This window comes from Apium graveolens, chromosome 1 (genome assembly GCF_009905375.1).
Source record: "Apium graveolens cultivar Ventura chromosome 1, ASM990537v1, whole genome shotgun sequence".
NCBI lineage: Eukaryota > Viridiplantae > Streptophyta > Magnoliopsida > Apiales > Apiaceae > Apium > Apium graveolens.
In genome coordinates this window covers 15,506,236-15,528,034 of record NC_133647.1, presented here as the reverse complement: position 1 = coordinate 15,528,034, position 21,799 = coordinate 15,506,236, and positions in this window count along the sequence as shown.

The following is a 21,799-nucleotide window of genomic DNA, read 5'->3' as shown; positions in this document are numbered from 1 at the left end:
AAGTATAAATGGTTAATGTGGATTTGTTGGGGATGTTATGATGTGGTTTGGAGGAATATTGGTTGTATGATTGAATTGGGGTTGATTTGTGGTTGGTATTGAATGGTTTAAAAATTGGGAAATCGCGTAAACATAGCCGTCGTAATGTCCGATTTACTTTAGACTGCTTTTGTTCATAACATTAGGACCCGAGAACCCCCTGCTAGTTTATGACCACTGCCATGTTTAGATAACTCATGTTACGAGCTTCGTTTTGATATGTAGTTCGTTCGATTCCGATGCACGGTTTAGGAGAAACGACCATTTCAAGTAACGGCGTTTCGCGAACGAAACTTTTCCCCTCGCCTTACTTTGAAACATAGGTTAAAGACCAAAAAGGGTTAATTAATGTATGAAACATTTATGGTAAGTGTTTTAGGCAGTTGGTAAGACACTCGCGAAGGAATCGCTTTAAAACTCGTAAAGGTTAAATTATTAAAAATGGTGGAGCCGAGGATACCCGAGTGACTTAAGCAAATCAGTGAGCGCAAAACAAGCGTTAGAGTCTAAGTTAGTTAAAGTATAGATTTACAAGTGATTTTGGTTTAATTCCAACTTACTTGTTGTTTATAGGTTACCAGACTCGTCCCGAGCCTTTTATCACCCCAAGTCGCTCAGGCAAGTATTCTATCCGTTATACTGTTGTTGTGATGTATACATTTGTATATGCATGATCTTGCGATAAATGCATATTGGTTATTTAGCAAATTCTTGCGATATATTGTAGCATGTGATATGGTATATATGCGTGCCTGTTTCATATTCTTGAAATATATATCTGTTGGTTCAGTTGATAATACCTATGCTAGAGGATAGCGGTAACTTGCATATACCCTTAGTATAGGGACCCAAAGGTGAAAATATTTTCTAAAACCGGGAGTCGAGGATCCCGAGTAGATTTTGTATATATGGATATGGATATGGATATATATATATATATATTTATATATATATATATATATGGTTATAGTTTTCCAAACTATTAATCGAATAAGGTTTATTCGATAACTTTAACTTTATATTATTTATTGAATATTATTTGAATATTCATTCGAGGGCTTATGACCCTTTTATTTATTTATCTGAATATTATTTGAATATTCATTCGAGGGCTTATGACCCTTTTATTTATTTATTTGAATATTATTTGAATATTCATTCGAGGGCTTATGACTCAGTTTATATTATTTATTGAATATTTTTGAATATTCATTTGAGGATCTATGACTCCGATTATTTGCTGAGATATATTCTTTATTTTATTAAAGAATAAGGTGTAAATAATCAAACTTATTTTCGATTATTCAAATAAAGATAGTACTTTTATATAAGTATATCTTTGGTTATTTAATATCCATTTCAAGTATAAGTTTTAATACTTCTACTTCGATTATTTTTATAAGGATTATCTTTATGAGAATATTATTTAAATAATAATATTCAGGCATTTTTCTAAATATACTGGGAACTGATTTACTTCATTAAATCAGCTTTACTCCAAACACTCTTTAAAGTGTTTTCGAGTCTTCAAAATGATTTTTAAAAGTTAGAGCGGATCCCAAAACTCATTTTTATATTTAAGATCTTCCTTTTTAAGGGGATTTAAATACTCGCTCAAAACCTGGGGAATCCGGCTCTGTGGTGTATTTTATATTCGCAACAAGGTTGCTGTTTTGATAAATGAATTGATTACTTACCCAATATTCGGGAAGTAAAATTCTTGGAACAAGTTAATCCATTAACAGGCATCGCCTGGGAAATATCGGTGAGTTTTCCTTTCCAACTAGATACGACTTCTTGGTGAAGCCGTATCAACAAGTTTCTACTTGGGGAAAGGGGGAACGAGCTTTACGTTTCAGAGTCATGGATTTCATCTGAACTAGGAGTGGCATAAGTGGCCGAGTAGCGCCGGCCCAGCCTTATTATATTGGCCCAAATGGCCTGGAAGTTCCGCTAAGGCGGTCCATTCCTTAGGAGTTCAGTGTTCGGTTGACAAGTAAATCCGACAGGTTCTCCTCTACATGTAGAAAATGGTGGGGTTGTACTACTACGACTGATCATCGTAAGTGGTCTTCCTGGCGCGGCAAACTCCCGTAATGAGTTCATCATCCAATTGGATAATTTCTGCAACACTACCCAGAGCACTTCGATAGAAAGGCTACGGTTGGGCGATTGTTGAGTGTTGGCAGGGTCAAGTTTTCAAAATGATGTTTACATCAAATGAAGTATCTCGTAACTTCATTTTATTTTGATAATATTTTAAAGATTTAATCTATTCAAATCTTGTCTTATAGTCTCATCTATGTGATGAACTTTTGAAATTAATTATAACTTGAACGGTGGTAGTTCAAGTAGTATTTGGAAAAGATATAAGTATATTGGAGTATTTGGTAACTTCATCTTTTAAACTTATATCTAATTAATAATTGTCTTATGTATGACAAAGATTTTCAGAAAAACGTTGAGACAAGGTTAGATATATGAGATCACCTTGCAACGATATTTTTTATATAGTTATACACTGGGACTTTGTGTATATTATGCATGGAAGAGGACTTCCAATATTTTGAAAAGTATATATGTATATATATACTGAATATTTTGCGACTTCATCGCATTAAGATATCAACTTGGTTCATTTCTTTTGACCAAGACTTTCATGAGTACTAAGAGAAGGCTCATATACTATTAATCATTATATATATTATTTTGGTGGGCTTGCTGCTCACCCTTGCTTTCTTCTTTCATCACACAACAACAGATAGAAAGGATGAACAGGACCAAGCTCCCGATTCGCAAGCGATTAGGAGATGTTCCACAGTTTTCTAGAAGCATTGATGCCGCCGTAGCTGAGGTAGGAGCTACCAATAGGCTAGGCTTTCAACTTCTAATGTACCAGATTTATGTATATTTATGAATTGTAATAATGGCAAAGAAATGTAAATTTATTCAGAAAACCTTTTAAGGTGTATTGGCAGATAATTGTGGAATAAAATGACTTGTGGTTATTTTTGGATGTTCATCTCTGAGACTATAACGTGTGGTGTGTGTGTTCATTGTGGGGTCACAGTACAGAGTAGTTGAGTAATTATTAAGATTGGGTGTTATTAAGGGAAATGGAACTCGTGACAACCCGGATCCCCGACCCCGGATCTGGGGGTGTTACAGAAATGGTATCAGAGCTAAGCGTTATAAACCTCAGAGATGATGGGACGTTAAGATAATAAGTTAACTAAGATAATAAGAACTCTTGCCAAGTTCATAGTCGGGCTACCTAACGTAGCACTGACAGTTAAAACCCTTATGGGAACCCTTATAAATATCGTGTTAGGAGCGTAGTTCGTTATCGAATATGGTAGCGGGACTCCGAACCCTGAGGTTGAGGAGCAACATCGCGATAATATTTTATTACTAATTGGAGATCGAATTGTGGATCCGATAGAGTGTCCTAATGCAGGACCGGATGATGTTGATATTGAGGATGTAGCGGTTGAGGATGTTGTCCTAGAAGGGATAGTTGTTGAGGAGGATCCCATGGAGGATCCTGACAGGATTGGATAAAGGACCACTGATGAATTGATGACCATGGTTTGGTCGACTACCAGAGGTAGGATTGGCCGGTCACTACCGGAGGTTCGTTCAAGTTGTAAAGATAGTAGCCCCTTTAACGCGGCTTACTCGTAAGACTGAGAAGTTCGAATGGACAGAGAAATGCGAGAACAGCTTTCAAGAACTGAAGCAGCGGTTGGTGATGGCCCTTATGCTGGCATTGCCGGATGGAAAAGGAGATTTTGTGAAGTGTAGTGACGCTTCGCACAAGGGCTTAGGGTGCGTGCTTATGCAGCACGGTAAGGTAATCGCGTACATGTCAAGACAATTAAGGTAATATGAAATTTGATATCCCCGCTCATGAGCTTAGGCTCGTGGCAATAGTTTTACCCTAAAGATTGGAGGCACTACTTGTATGGAGAGAAGTGCGAGAGTTACCTAAGCCATAAGTGCTCTAGTACATTTTCGCGTAGAAAGAGCTCAACATATGCCAGAGGAGGCAGTTAGAGCTAATCAAGAATAATGATTGGGAGATTCTTTATCATTCGGGGAAAGCCAATGTGGTGGCTGATGCCCTTAGTAAAAAGGAGAGACTCAAAATGATAATGTCTTTGGGAGAGTTTATAAGAGATTTTGGAAATAGTAGTGAAGGTAACCGGAGCCGGTACCGAAAAGCTGTTTGAGATTGCAATAGAGACCGAATTATTGGAAAAGAGCATACGGTGCCAGAGAAAGATGATAAGGGAATAATGAGGTATTCCTATAGAATTTGGGTTCCGAAAGTTCAAGAGCGTAAGGATGAGAACTTAGATGAGAGCCATAGTTTGAGGAATAAGATTTAGAGCAAACCCTGAACGTGATAGTCAGGGAGGTCGCCATCAAGATAGAAGGAACCCATGACATGATGGAGTGGAAAATGAGGATTTTAAATTAAAAGATGACCCCAATTATGGGGAGTAGGATGAAACATTTCATACTAAGGAAACAGAAAGTCGAGTAAGGAAAGGAGACCCGAGACGGTACTCCTATACGGCAATTCATGGACCTGTCTAGACAGAACTTAGACTATTATCCCCAACCACCACCTTGAGGAAACAATGCGATAGGAAATTCTTTCAGGACCTTTAAGTCTCTAAGCTCTCAGAGTTCCCAGGGAACAGGTTGACCTAGTCGAGGCAAGAGCCTGGCTAAAGGAAATAGAGGAATCATATGAGATTCTGAATGATTGACGAACCACAAAAGACTGTTTTTGTCACTTACCCTCCTAAGAGAGAGACCACCCGTTGGTGAAAGACCAAGAAAGGCACGGAGCCAGAGGTTAGAATAAACTGATTTAAGTTCAGTCAATTGTTTTCGGGAAAGTAATTCCCAAAGATAAGGAGATAGTGTAAAAGCTTTGGAGCTAGAACAAAAGTGGATGAGTATGATGAATTATGAATCTAAGTTGTAAAAGTTATCAAGATTCGTTCTGAAGACACGAATCCAGAATGACGGGATGTTTGGAATCAATACTTATGTTGTGTTAGTTCATGAAATAATGATAAGAGAAAGGAAAATAAAAAGAAACTGAAGTGGAAAGGAATATAAAGGCAATAGAGTTTGAGGTATGATAAGGGTTTTGGGTATGAGAAAACCCTAAAGACTCGTAGCAATAGACATAGAAAAGTATGTAATCGTCAGGATGAGGGTGATTCACCATGAGTTAAAATTGATGGTTGAAGGCATAAGAGATACATATATTGTACCCCCTTTAAGTTGGGAGGATTCGAGGAAACCTTGAAATAGTTCGAGGGATAAATAATGAGACGCGGATAGACTGAGGAGACAAGAAAGTAAGAAATTAAGAAAATTGGATGAAGGAAGTGACCTTCAAGAATGTGAAGTGTAAGACCGGTGGCTTAATACCCAGGAAGGGAGACGCCAGGTATGAAAGATATCCCAACATTGAGATGACTGTTGAGATAAACAACAATAGTAAATAAAGATTTATTAAGAAGAAGTTCACGTTGAACACGACCAATATCTTCCAGATCATCCATGTGATCATTACCAAATCAGGAAAGAAAAGCGGATAACCATTTTTATCTTTTGAAGGCCATGTGGATTGACCTTAACTTGAATAAGGATGCTATTGTGAAATTCGGTATAGACTATCGAGGTGGAAATGATTGAATAAGATACCCTTATCAGGGATGTATGACTTGATTTATCCATGGAAGGATGCTTGTACCTTTTTAAAGGTGGAATTAAGGATAGAACATCGGTAACTTAAAATGAATCCTAGGGGAATGCATAAAGGTTGGCATTTCACCCTTAATAGGGATAGTATGAGTTTTGACAGTATGAATTGGAAAGGATTAAGGTAATAATAACCTTTAAGGATCAGTGGAGAAATTTTTCAGAAGTAAATAGACAATGGTTCTAGTATCAGTAAATGGTATTTTGATATGCCCTGTATATAGGGAATACAGGAGGAACGATTGAAGGATAACCTTAGAGGTTTTACAAGGAGAAAGGAAATATTCGAAATTCTCAAGAATAAAAATGTTGATAAAGGAAATATGACGTAATTATATTGATGCCAAGTGAGGTACGTGTTAAACCACGAGAAGGTATGGATCGAACCAGTAATGGTCGAAATTGTTCAGGGCAATTAGGACCTAAGATAAAAGATGTTCTAAGTATGATTGAGAGTCAGTCGTGAAAGTGATGAACCTCTAAAGATTGAGGCAATAACTTATGGAAAAATGGTGATATTTTTTTTTTTTACTTATCAGATTTTAAGGAAAACATCTTCACTCAAGCAGTGATCGGAAATAAGGCAGAAAATTTATTTGGAGGTGGTTAAAATGACATTGACTGTAAGGAACTATTACTATCAGGAAAGGCCAAAGAGGTGGCCGACACTTTAACGGTAAAAGGAAAAAAAATTTTATAGGCGCGTGTGCCAAAAGAATACAGTGATGATGGTTAAAAATGTGAAGGTTGAATTATGGTTTGGAAGATTGACATTCCTTCTGATGACTGTGCAATACCCAACCGTAATAGTAGTTGGTAAAGGTTTAATTTGTGTAATCGCCATGAACGGGCTATCTATCTTAGAAGGTCCTATCTTGAGATAAGCCAGGACCATGTTTCAAAAAGGACCAAACGAACCTTTGAGTTAAGTCTTCTATTGAAGGCATATGATTAAGAATGGTATTAACCTGCTATCGGTGCTTTGATTGAAACTCTTCTGTAATTTTATCTGCTTCATGTCATGAAAGTACGTCAGAGTTTGGAGTGTTCTTCATGAATTGTGATTGGTGGTTATGTTAACTCCTTAGTAGAATTTGATACGACATGTATAGACTCCGTATGGTTAGATATTAAGATTTTATGGAAAAATGAATGACGACAGTAGGTCAGTGGTGGACCATAGTAAGGTAGCAATGATTCTGCGAGTAATGAGCTGATTACAACCGTGAGAGTCGTATTGGAATGGGTGTTGAGATTGAGTACCACTAATCGGGTCATGGTAGTGTATAAGTTATCATTGATAGACTAATTAAGTAGAGTATCTACCTAGTGAATTATTATTCTTTCTTATCAATAGAGAGTCGTATTATTATACGAGGAAGGTTGCGGTGCAAGCATAGAATTCTAGTAACGATGATGTATAGAATGAGATCCCAGATTCGATTTTCGATGTCGAGGGAGTTTCAAAGGTGATTGTGTATAAGCTCGAGGAAGAGCATGGGTCCATAGAATGATGGACGGAATAGCAAAAATATTTAGGCATGTGAAATAGGATGCTATAATACTTGATGTTGATATAAATACGTATATGTTTTGTTCTCCTATGACAAACCTCTATAGTTCAGGGGTAGGTTCCAAGCCAGATATTTTGTGGCAGTATATTTTTTCATATATACAATTCTCTTCAGTTCGTTCTTTTCTCTTCTTTTCATTTCATGTAAGCTGAGAAGAACAACCCTTCCAGAAGGGGAGGTATTGCCGAATGACTATCTATCTTTGTGATAGAAGCCTAGTAGGATACCACATGTTGTTTAATTGCTTGTCAAGTACTAAAGGCTGGCCACCTTCTGTACTAACTAAGCGATATAACAAGTGTTCATGATCATAGTGATCTCTCAACAAATTCCTTTACTTCTATATGATTGATCAAACTTTGGGAAATAGAAACAGCAGAAAAAGGAGTAATAAAGTTGTGGTAGTATTCGAAATGGAAACACATTCGTGATACTAAGGTTGATGTGGTTATTAAAAGGTTATAGAACGCTAACGAGCAAAAGTATAACCAGTATAATATTAGGAACGGAAGGTAGTAGCGATTACGAACTCGAAAAGAATGGGTATTGAGAAGCAGAAGCTCTAATGCTAAAAGCTATAATGAGAGTCTGTGCAATAGACTTAAAAGAAATTGGAATGATCACTTAACACAGATTGAGTTTTCTTACGACAATAGATCATATGTCATTATCGAGATGTCGCCTTATGAGATCCTTGAGGGAAGACAATGTCGATCTCCCTTATGTTATGATGAAGTTGTAGAGCGCAAGATGCTCAGACCCGCAGTAGTCCAAAGGACCAAGGATATGATAGATCTAATCAGAGGACGGCTGGTAGTAGCCCAAGATGGACATGATAAGTATGTTGATTTGACATGAAAGGATAAAGAGTATGAAATAGGGGACCTAGTAATGTTATAGGTATCCCTTGGAAAGGATTGATGAGGTTCGGAAAGAAAGGAAAGCTAAGTCTACAATTTGTTGGATCCTTGGATATATTAAGACGATTGGGAAGTTAGCATATGAGCTAGCCCTAACCCCGAACATGTAGCAGGTCATAACGTGTTTCACGTATCAATGTTAAGGAAGTGTAATTCAGATGCCAGATAAATAGAGGCATATGAGCGCATAGATAGGCAACCCGACGTAACCTATATGGAGCAACCAGGAAGGGTTATAGAGTGAAAAGGAACAAGTGCTTAGGAGAAGGATTATCAAACTAGGCAGAGTTTGGTGGTAGAACCACAATGTGGGAAAATTGACTCGAGAGTTAGAAAGGGTAATGCTAAGAAAGTATCCCCATTTGTTTTCTATCTGATTCCGGGACGGAATCCTTTTAAGGAGGGGAGACTGTAATAACCCCAATTTATGAGAAATTTTGAAACCCTTATGAATAGTGTTTTTGCTGAACGAGAAAACTTTTCATGCCACGCTATGTAGGGGTTCTGTTATTGATCTTATGGGATATTATTAGTACTCTATGTGGTATATAAGTGTATGTGAAGATCGTCAGAATCCGATTCCGAACACTTTGATTTTTCCCGGAAATCCACAAGATACGGAGAGAATTGAGTATAAGGTAACAGGATAAAAAGGATTTAAATTAAAGGATTATAAGAGAGGATCATAGAAGGAATACAATATATTGAGAAAGGTTAAGGGAACCTAAGTAATAAGATCCCGTGTATGATCCCTCAAACGATAAATGAGAACGAAAGATAAGCGAACCGTAAAACAAATAAGTGACCAAGAGACAAGCTTGTACAAGAAGCCAGGGACTGTGACATCATCAAACCACAAGGTGTGGACAAGTGGGAGCATTATGACATGTGCAAGGTGACACAAGCATGACATGGGAAGGAAGGAGATGTGGTGACTTTTTAACCACACAAAACCAAGGGCAACTAGGTAATTCACTAAAGCAAACAACAAAAATCAACCAACCAAGCAAATCATTTCATTTCACCAAACAAAACACAAAAATCTCTCTTCTTCTTCTTCATGCTCTCGGGTGCATTTCTTAAAAAATGAAAGTCCAAGCTCCTCCACTTACTATTTAGCAAGGTAATTATCTAAGCTTCCCCATGGATAGTTACATACTTCCTATAAGTTTAAGCTTCTAATTCCAAGCCAATCTTTTTCTATAAATCATGAAAGAAGATGGTGAATAGTGTTTTCAAGAACTAAAATTTGTGTTCTTGAAGTTTTGTTTAGATTAAGCTTGGATAAGGGCTTTAAAGGTGATTCCAAGCCATTCTCTTGATTCTCCACTCTCCAAGGAAGGTATAAACTACAAACCCTAGCTTTAGTTTTGAGTAATTAGGATTGAATGTGTTTGGTATAGCATATGTGAAGCATGATGCTTGATTGGTTGAAGTTTGGTTGAGTTTGTAGAGATTAGTTGGTTTTGTTGCATTGTTGGAGTTGTAAATCTTGGTAATTAGTTAAAGAACCTAAGTAAAGCTTTTAGTTCATGTGAGGAATAAGTATAAATGGTTAATGTGGATTTGTTGGGGATGTTATGATGTGGTTTGGAGGAATATTGGTTGTATGATTGAATTGGGGTTGATTTGTGGTTGGTATTGAATGGTTTAAAAATTGGGAAATCGCGTAAACATAGCCGTCGTAATGTCCGATTTACTTTAGACTGCTTTTGTTCATAACATTAGGACCCGAGAACCCCCTGCTAGTTTATGACCACTGCCATGTTTAGATAACTCATGTTACGAGCTTCGTTTTGATATGTAGTTCGTTCGATTCCGATGCACGGTTTAGGAGAAACGACCGTTTCAAGTAACGGCGTTTCGCGAACGAAACTTTTCCCCTCGCCTTACTTTGAAACATAGGTTAAAGACCAAAAAGGGTTAATTAATGTATGAAACATTTATGGTAAGTGTTTTAGGCAGTTGGTAAGACACTCGCGAAGGAATCGCTTTAAAACTCGTAAAGGTTAAATTATTAAAAATGGTGGAGCCGAGGATACCCGAGTGACTTAAGCAAATCAGTGAGCGCAAAACAAGCGTTAGAGTCTAAGTTAGTTAAAGTATAGATTTACAAGTGATTTTGGTTTAATTCCAACTTACTTGTTGTTTATAGGTTACCAGACTCGTCCCGAGCCTTTTATCACCCCAAGTCGCTCAGGCAAGTATTCTATCCGTTATACTGTTGTTGTGATGTATACATTTGTATATGCATGATCTTGCGATAAATGCATATTGGTTATTTAGCAAATTCTTGCGATATATTGTAGCATGTGATATGGTATATATGCGTGCCTGTTTCATATTCTTGAAATATATATCTGTTGGTTCAGTTGATAATACCTATGCTAGAGGATAGCGGTAACTTGCATATACCCTTAGTATAGGGACCCAAAGGTGAAAATATTTTCTAAAACCGGGAGTCGAGGATCCCGAGTAGATTTTGTATATATGGATATGGATATATATATATATTTATATATATATATATATATATATGGTTATAGTTTTCCAAACTATTAATCGAATAAGGTTTATTCGATAACTTTAACTTTATATTATTTATTGAATATTATTTGAATATTCATTCGAGGGCTTATGACCCTTTTATTTATTTATCTGAATATTATTTGAATATTCATTCGAGGGCTTATGACCCTTTTATTTATTTATTTGAATATTATTTGAATATTCATTCGAGGGCTTATGACTCAGTTTATATTATTTATTGAATATTTTTGAATATTCATTTGAGGATCTATGACTCCGATTATTTGCTGAGATATATTCTTTATTTTATTAAAGAATAAGGTGTAAATAATCAAACTTATTTTCGATTATTCAAATAAAGATAGTACTTTTATATAAGTATATCTTTGGTTATTTAATATCCATTTCAAGTATAAGTTTTAATACTTCTACTTCGATTATTTTTATAAGGATTATCTTTATGAGAATATTATTTAAATAATAATATTCAGGCATTTTTCTAAATATACTGGGGACTGATTTACTTCATTAAATCAGCTTTACTCCAAACACTCTTTAAAGTGTTTTCGAGTCTTCAAAATGATTTTTAAAAGTTAGAGCGGATCCCAAAACTCATTTTTATATTTAAGATCTTCCTTTTTAAGGGGATTTAAATACTCGCTCAAAACCTGGGGAATCCGGCTCTGTGGTGTATTTTATATTCGCAACAAGGTTGCTGTTTTGATAAATGAATTGATTACTTACCCAATATTCGGGAAGTAAAATTCTTGGAACAAGTTAATCCATTAACAGGCATCTCCTGGGAAATATCGGTGAGTTTTCCTTTCCAACTAGATACGACTTCTTGGTGAAGCCGTATCAACAAGTTTCTACTTGGGGAAAGGGGGAACGAGCTTTACGTTTCAGAGTCATGGATTTCATCTGAACTAGGAGTGGCATAAGTGGCCGAGTAGCGCCGGCCCAGCCATATTATATTGGCCCAAATGGCCTGGAAGTTCCGCTAAGGCGGTCCATTCCTTAGGAGTTCAGTGTTCGGTTGACAAGTAAATCCGACAGGTTCTCCTCTACATGTAGAAAATGGTGGGGTTGTACTACTACGACTGATCATCGTAAGTGGTCTTCCTGGCGCGGCAAACTCCCGTAATGAGTTCATCATCCAATTGGATAATTTCTGCAACACTACCCAGAGCACTTCGATAGAAAGGCTACGGTTGGGCGATTGTTGAGTGTTGGCAGGGTCAAGTTTTCAAAATGATGTTTACATCAAATGAAGTATCTCGTAACTTCATTTTATTTTGATAATATTTTAAAGATTTAATCTATTCAAATCTTGTCTTATAGTCTCATCTATGTGATGAACTTTTGAAATTAATTATAACTTGAACGGTGGTAGTTCAAGTAGTATTTGGAAAAGATATAAGTATATTGGAGTATTTGGTAACTTCATCTTTTAAACTTATATCTAATTAATAATTGTCTTATGTATGACAAAGATTTTCAGAAAAACGTTGAGACAAGGTTAGATATATGAGATCACCTTACAACGATATTTTTTATACAGTTATACACTGGGACTTTGTGTATATTATGCATGGAAGAGGACTTCCAATATTTTGAAAAGTATATATGTATATATATATACTGAATATTTTGCGACTTCATCGCATTAAGATATCAACTTGGTTCATTTCTTTTGACCAAGACTTTCATGAGTACTAAGAGAAGGCTCATATACTATTAATCATTATACATATTATTTTGGTGGGCTTGCTGCTCACCCTTGCTTTCTTCTTTCATCACACAACAACAGATAGAAAGGATGAACAGGACCAAGCTCCCGATTCGCAAGCGATTAGGAGATGTTCCACAGTTTTCTAGAAGCATTGATGCCGCCGTAGCTGAGGTAGGAGCTACCAATAGGCTAGGCTTTCAACTTCTAATGTACCAGATTTATGTATATTTATGAATTGTAATAATGGCAAAGAAATGTAAATTTATTCAGAAAACCTTTTAAGGTGTATTGGCAGATAATTGTGGAATAAAATGACTTGTGGTTATTTTTGGATGTTCATCTCTGAGACTATAACGTGTGGTGTGTGTGTTCATTGTGGGGTCACAGTACAGAGTAGTTGAGTAATTATTAAGATTGGGTGTTATTAAGGGAAATGGAACTCGTGACAACCCGGATCCCCAACCCCGGATCTGGGGGTGTTACAGAAATGGTATCAGAGCTAAGCGTTATAAACCTCAGAGATGATGGGACGTTAAGATAATAAGTTAACTAAGATAATAAGAACTCTTGCCAAGTTCATAGTCGGGCTACCTAACGTAGCACTGACAGTTAAAACCCTTATGGGAACCCTTATAAATATCGTGTTAGGAGCGTAGTTCGTTATCGAATATGGTAGCGGGACTCCGAACCCTGAGGTTGAGGAGCAACATCGCGATAATATTTTATTACTAATTGGAGATCGAATTGTGGATCCGATAGAGTGTCCTAATGCAGGACCAGATGATGTTGATATTGAGGATGTAGCGGTTGAGGATGTTGTCCTAGAAGGGATAGTTGTTGAGGAGGATCCCATGGAGGATCCTGACAGGATTGGATAAAGGACCACTGATGAATTGATGACCATGGTTTGGTCGACTACCAGAGGTAGGATTGGCCGGTCACTACCGGAGGTTCGTTCAAGTTGTAAAGATAGTAGCCCCTTTAACGCGGCTTACTCGTAAGACTGAGAAGTTCGAATGGACAGAGAAATGCGAGAACAGCTTTCAAGAACTGAAGCAGCGGTTGGTAATGGCCCTTATGCTGGCATTGCCGGATGGAAAAGGAGATTTTGTGAAGTGTAGTGACGCTTCGCACAAGGGCTTAGGGTGCGTGCTTATGCAGCACGGTAAGGTAATCGCGTACATGTCAAGACAATTAAGGTAATATGAAATTTGATATCCCCGCTCATGAGCTTAGGCTCGTGGCAATAGTTTTACCCTAAAGATTGGAGGCACTACTTGTATGGAGAGAAGTGCGAGAGTTACCTAAGCCATAAGTGCTCTAGTACATTTTCGCGTAGAAAGAGCTCAACATATGCCAGAGGAGGCAGTTAGAGCTAATCAAGAATAATGATTGGGAGATTCTTTATCATTCGGGGAAAGCCAATGTGGTGGCTGATGCCCTTAGTAAAAAGGAGAGACTCAAGATGATAATGTCTTTGGGAGAGTTTATAAGAGATTTTGGAAATAGTAGTGAAGGTAACCGGAGCCGGTACCGAAAAGCTGTTTGAGATTGCAATAGAGACCGAATTATTGGAAAAGAGCATACGGTGCCAGAGAAAGATGATAAGGGAATAATAAGGTATTCCTATAGAATTTGGGTTCCGAAAGTTCAAGAGCGTAAGGATGAGAACTTAGATGAGAGCCATAGTTTGAGGAATAAGATTTAGAGCAAACCCTGAACGTGATAGTCAGGGAGGTCGCCATCAAGATAGAAGGAACCCATGACATGATGGAGTGGAAAATGAGGATTTTAAATTAAAAGATGACCCCAATTATGGGGAGTAGGATGAAACATTTCATACTAAGGAAACAGAAAGTCGAGTAAGGAAAGGAGACCCGAGACGGTACTCCTATACGACAATTCATGGACCTGTCTAGACAGAACTTAGACTATTATCCCCAACCACCACCTTGAGGAAACAATGCGATAGGAAATTCTTTCAGGACCTTTAAGTCTCTAAGCTCTCAGAGTTCCCAGGGAACAGGTTGACCTAGTCGAGGCAAGAGCCTGGCTAAAGGAAATAGAGGAATCATATGAGATTCTGAATGATTGACGAACCACAAAAGACTGTTTTTGTCACTTACCCTCCTAAGAGAGAGACCACCCGTTGGTGAAAGACCAAGAAAGGCACGGAGCCAGAGGTTAGAATAAACTGATTTAAGTTCAGTCAATTGTTTTCGGGAAAGTAATTCCCAAAGATAAGGAGATAGTGTAAAAGCTTTGGAGCTAGAACAAAAGTGGATGAGTATGATGAATTATGAATCTAAGTTGTAAAAGTTATCAAGATTCGTTCTGAAGACACGAATCCAGAATGACGGGATGTTTGGAATCAATACTTATGTTGTGTTAGTTCATGAAATAATGATAAGAGAAAGGAAAATAAAAAGAAACTGAAGTGGAAAGGAATATAAAGGCAATAGAGTTTGAGGTATGATAAGGGTGTTGGGTATGAGAAAACCCTAAAGACTCGTAGCAATAGACATAGAAAAGTATGTAATCGTCAGGATGAGGGTGATTCACCATGAGTTAAAATTGATGGTTGAAGGCATAAGAGATACATATATTGTACCCCCTTTAAGTTGGGAGGATTCGAGGAAACCTTGAAATAGTTCGAGGGATAAATAATGAGACGCGGATAGACTGAGGAGACAAGAAAGTAAGAAATTAAGAAAATTGGATGAAGGAAGTGACCTTCAAGAATGTGAAGTGTAAGACCGGTGGCTTAATACCCAGGAAGGGAGACGCCAGGTATGAAAGATATCCCAACATTGAGATGACTGTTGAGATAAACAACAAAAGTAAATAAAGATTTATTAAGAAGAAGTTCACGTTGAACACGACCAATATCTTCCAGATCATCCATGTGATCATTACCAAATCAGGAAAGAAAAGCGGATAACCATTTTTATCTTTTGAAGGCCATGTGGATTGACCTTAACTTGAATAAGGATGCTATTGTGAAATTCAGTATAGACTATCGAGGTGGAAATGATTGAATAAGATACCCTTATCAGGGATGTATGACTTGATTTATCCATGGAAGGATGCTTGTACCTTTTTAAAGGTGGAATTAAGGATAGAACATCGGTAACTTAAAACGAATCCTAGGGGAATGCATAAAGGTTGGCATTTCACCCTTAATAGGGATAGTATGAGTTTTGACAGTATGAATTGGAAAGGATTAAGGTAATAATAACCTTTAAGGATCAGTGGAGAAATTTTTCAGAAGTAAATAGACAATGGTTCTAGTATCAGTAAATGGTATTTTGATATGCCCTGTATATAGGGAATACAGGAGGAACGATTGAAGGATAACCTTAGAGGTTTTACAAGGAGAAAGGAAATATTCGAAATTCTCAAGAATAAAAATGTTGATAAAGGAAATATGACGTAATTATATTGATGCCAAGTGAGGTACGTGTTAAACCACGAGAAGGTATGGATCGAACCAGTAATGGTCGAAATTGTTCAGGGCAATTAGGACCTAAGATAAAAGATGTTCTAAGTATGATTGAGAGTCAGTCGTGAAAGTGATGAACCTCTAAAGATTGAGGCAATAACTTATGGAAAAATGGTGATATTTTTTTTTTTTACTTATCAGATTTTAAGGAAAACATCTTCACTCAAGCAGTGATCGGAAATAAGGCAGAAAATTTATTTGGAGGTGGTTAAAATGACATTGACTGTAAGGAACTATTACTATCAGGAAAGGCCAAAGAGGTGGCCGACACTTTAACGGTAAAAGGAAAAAAAATTTTATAGGCGCGTGTGCCAAAAGAATACAGTGATGATGGTTAAAAATGTGAAGGTTGAATTATGGTTTGGAAGATTGACATTCCTTCTGATGACTGTGCAATACCCAACCGTAATAGTAGTTGGTAAAGGTTTAATTTGTGTAATCGCCATGAACGGGCTATCTATCTTAGAAGGTCCTATCTTGAGATAAGCCAGGACCATGTTTCAAAAAGGACCAAACGAACCTTTGAGTTAAGTTTTCTATTGAAGGCATATGATTAAGAATGGTATTAACCTGCTATCGGTGCTTTGATTGAAACTCTTCTGTAATTTTATCTGCTTCATGTCATGAAAGTACGTCAGAGTTTGGAGTGTTCTTCATGAATTGTGATTGGTGGTTATGTTAACTCCTTAGTAGAATTTGATACGACATGTATAGACTCCGTATGGTTAGATATTAAGATTTTATGGAAAAATGAATGACGACAGTAGGTCAGTGGTGGACTATAGTAAGGTAGCAATGATTCTGCGAGTAATGAGCTGATTACAACCGTGAGAGTCGTATTGGAATGGGTGTTGAGATTGAGTACCACTAATCGGGTCGTGGTAGTGTATAAGTTATCATTGATAGACTAATTAAGTAGAGTATCTACCTAGTGAATTATTATTCTTTCTTATCAATAGAGAGTCGTATTATTATACGAGGAAGGTTGCGGTGCAAGCATAGAATTCTAGTAACGATGATGTATAGAATGAGATCCCAGATTCGATTTTCGATGTCGAGGGAGTTTCAAAGGTGATTGTGTATAAGCTCGAGGAAGAGCATGGGTCCATAGAATGATGGACGGAATAGCAAAAATATTTAGGCATGTGAAATAGGATGCTATAATACTTGATGTTGATATAAATACGTATATGTTTTGTTCTCCTATGACAAACCTCTATAGTTCAGGGGTAGGTTTCAAGCCAGATATTTTATGGCAGTATATTTTTTCATATATACAATTCTCTTCAGTTCGTTCTTTTCTCTTCTTTTCATTTCATGTAAGCTGAGAAGAACAACCCTTCCAGAAGGGGAGGTATTGCCGAATGACTATCTATCTTTGTGATAGAAGCCTAGTAGGATACCACATGTTGTTTAATTGCTTGTCAAGTACTAAAGGCTGGCCACCTTCTGTACTAACTAAGCGATATAACAAGTGTTCATGATCATAGTGATCTCTCAACAAATTCCTTTACTTCTATATGATTGATCAAACTTTGGGAAATAGAAACAGCAGAAAAAGGAGTAATAAAGTTGTGGTAGTATTCGAAATGGAAACACATTCGTGATACTAAGGTTGACGTGGTTATTAAAAGGTTATAGAACGCTAATGAGCAAAAGTATAACCAATATAATATTAGGAACGGAAGGTAGTAGCGATTACGAACTCAAAAAGAATGGGTATTGAGAAGCAGAAGCTCTAATGCTAAAAGCTATAATGAGAGTCTGTGCAATAGACTTAAAAGAAATTGGAATGATCACTTAACACAGATTGAGTTTTCTTACGACAATAGATCATATGTCATTATCGAGATGTCGCCTTATGAGATCCTTGAGGGAAGACAATGTCGATCTCCCTTATGTTAGGATGAAGTTGTAGAGCGCAAGATGCTCGAACCCGCAGTAGTCCAAAGGACCAAGGATATGATAGATCTAATCAGAGGACGGCTGGTAGTAGCCCAAGATGGACATGATAAGTATGTTGATTTGACATGAAAGGATAAAGAGTATGAAATAGGGGACCTAGTAATGTTATAGGTATCCCTTGGAAAGGATTGATGAGGTTCGGAAAGAAAGGAAAGCTAAGTCTACAATTTGTTGGACCCTTGGATATATTAAGACGATTGGGAAGTTAGCATATGAGCTAGCCCTAACCCCGAACATGTAGCAGGTCATAACGTGTTTCACGTATCAATGTTAAGGAAGTGTAATTCAGATGCCAGATAAATAGAGGCATATGAGCGCATAGATAGGCAACCCGACGTAACCTATATGGAGCAACCAGGAAGGGTTATAGAGTGAAAAGGAACAAGTGCTTAGGAGAAGGATTATCAAACTAGGCAGAGTTTGGTGGTAGAACCACAATGTGGGAAAATTGACTCGAGAGTTAGAAAGGGTAATGCTAAGAAAGTATCCCCATTTGTTTTCTATCTGATTCCGGGACGGAATCCTTTTAAGGAGGGGAGACTGTAATAACTCCAATTTATGAGAAATTTTGAAACCCTTATGAATAGTGTTTTTGCTGAACGAGAAAACTTTTCATGCCACACTATGTAGGGGTTCTGTTATTGATCTTATGGGATATTATTAGTACTCTATGTGGTATATAAGTGTATGTGAAGATCGTCAGAATCCGATTCCGAACACTTTGATTTTTCCCGGAAATCCACAAGATACGGAGAGAATTGAGTATAAGGTAACAGGATAAAAAGGATTTAAATTAAAGGATTATAAGAGAGGATCATAGAAGGAATACAATATATTGAGAAAGGTTAAGGGAACCTAAGTAATAAGATCCCGTGTATGATCCCTCAAACGATAAATGAGAACGAAAGATAAGCGAACCGTAAAACAAATAAGTGACCAAGAGACAAGCTTGTACAAGAAGCCAGGGACTGTGACATCATCAAACCACAAGGTGTGGACAAGTGGGAGCATTATGACATGTGCAAGGTGACACAAGCATGACATGGGAAGGAAGGAGATGTGGTGACTTTTTAACCACACAAAACCAAGGGCAACTAGGTAATTCACTAAAGCAAACAACAAAAATCAACCAACCAAGCAAATCATTTCATTTCACCAAACAAAACACAAAAATCTCTCTTCTTCTTCTTCATGCTCTCGGGTGCATTTCTTAAAAAATGAAAGTCCAAGCTCCTCCACTTACTATTTAGCAAGGTAATTATCTAAGCTTCCCCATGGATAGTTACATACTTCCTATAAGTTTAAGCTTCTAATTCCAAGCCAATCTTTTTCTATAAATCATGAAAGAAGATGGTGAATAGTGTTTTCAAGAACTAAAATTTGTGTTCTTGAAGTTTTGTTTAGATTAAGCTTGGATAAGGGCTTTAAAGGTGATTCCAAGCCATTCTCTTGATTCTCCACTCTCCAAGGAAGGTATAAACTACAAACCCTAGCTTTAGTTTTGAGTAATTAGGATTGAATGTGTTTGGTATAGCATATGTGAAGCATGATGCTTGATTGGTTGAAGTTTGGTTGAGTTTGTAGAGATTAGTTGGTTTTGTTGCATTGTTGGAGTTGTAAATCTTGGTAATTAGTTAAAGAACCTAAGTAAAGCTTTTAGTTCATGTGAGGAATAAGTATAAATGGTTAATGTGGATTTGTTGGGGATGTTATGATGTGGTTTGGAGGAATATTGGTTGTATGATTGAATTGGGGTTGATTTGTGGTTGGTATTGAATGGTTTAAAAATTGGGAAATCGCGTAAACATAGCCGTCGTAATGTCCGATTTACTTTAGACTGCTTTTGTTCATAACATTAGGACCCGAGAACCCCCTGCTAGTTTATGACCACTGCCATGTTTAGATAACTCATGTTACGAGCTTCGTTTTGATATGTAGTTCGTTCGATTCCGATGCACGGTTTAGGAGAAACGACCGTTTCAAGTAACGGCGTTTCGCGAACGAAACTTTTCCCCTCGCCTTACTTTGAAACATAGGTTAAAGACCAAAAAGGGTTAATTAATGTATGAAACATTTATGGTAAGTGTTTTAGGCAGTTGATAAGACACTCGCGAAGGAATCGCTTTAAAACTCGTAAAGGTTAAATTATTAAAAATGGTGGAGCCGAGGATACCCGAGTGACTTAAGCAAATCAGTGAGCGCAAAACAAGCGTTAGAGTCTAAGTTAGTTAAAGTATAGATTTACAAGTGATTTTGGTTTAATTCCAACTTACTTGTTGTTTATAGGTTACCAGACTCGTCCCGAGCCTTTTATCACCCCAAGTCGCTCAGGCAAGTATTCTATCCGTTATACTGTTGTTGTGATGTATACATTTGTATATGCATGATCTTGCGATAAATGCATATTGGTTATTTAGCAAATTCTTGCGATATATTGTAGCATGTGATATGGTATATATGCGTGCCTGTTTCATATTCTTGAAATATATATCTGTTGGTTCAGTTGATAATACCTATGCTAGAGGATAGCGGTAACTTGCATATACCCTTAGTATAGGGACCCAAAGGTGAAAATATTTTCTAAAACCGGGAGTCGAGGATCCCGAGTAGATTTTGTATATATGGATATGGATATATATATATATTTATATATATATATATGGTTATAGTTTTCCAAACTATTAATCGAATAAGGTTTATTCGATAACTTTAACTTTATATTATTTATTGAATATTATTTGAATATTCATTCGAGGGCTTATGACCCTTTTATTTATTTATCTGAATATTATTTGAATATTCATTCGAGGGCTTATGACCCTTTTATTTATTTATTTGAATATTATTTGAATATTCATTCGAGGGCTTATGACTCAGTTTATATTATTTATTGAATATTTTTGAATATTCATTTGAGGATCTATGACTCCGATTATTTGCTGAGATATATTCTTTATTTTATTAAAGAATAAGGTGTAAATAATCAAACTTATTTTCGATTATTCAAATAAAGATAGTACTTTTATATAAGTATATCTTTGGTTATTTAATATCCATTTCAAGTATAAGTTTTAATACTTCTACTTCGATTATTTTTATAAGGATTATCTTTATGAGAATATTATTTAAATAATAATATTCAGGCATTTTTCTAAATATACTGGGGACTGATTTACTTCATTAAATCAGCTTTACTCCAAACACTCTTTAAAGTGTTTTCGAGTCTTCAAAATGATTTTTAAAAGTTAGAGCGGATCCCAAAACTCATTTTTATATTTAAGATCTTCCTTTTTAAGGGGATTTAAATACTCGCTCAAAACCTGGGGAATCCGGCTCTGTGGTGTATTTTATATTCGCAACAAGGTTGCTGTTTTGATAAATGAATTGATTACTTACCCAATATTCGGGAAGTAAAATTCTTGGAACAAGTTAATCCATTAACAGGCATCGCCTGGGAAATATCGGTGAGTTTTCCTTTCCAACTAGATACGACTTCTTGGTGAAGCCGTATCAACAAGTTTCTACTTGGGGAAAGGGGGAACGAGCTTTACGTTTCAGAGTCATGGATTTCATCTGAACTAGGAGTGGCATAAGTGGCCGAGTAGCGCCGGCCCAGCCTTATTATATTGGCCCAAATGGCCTGAAAGTTCCGCTAAGGCGGTCCATTCCTTAGGAGTTCAGTGTTCGGTTGACAAGTAAATCCGACAGGTTCTCCTCTACATGTAGAAAATGGTGGGGTTGTACTACTACG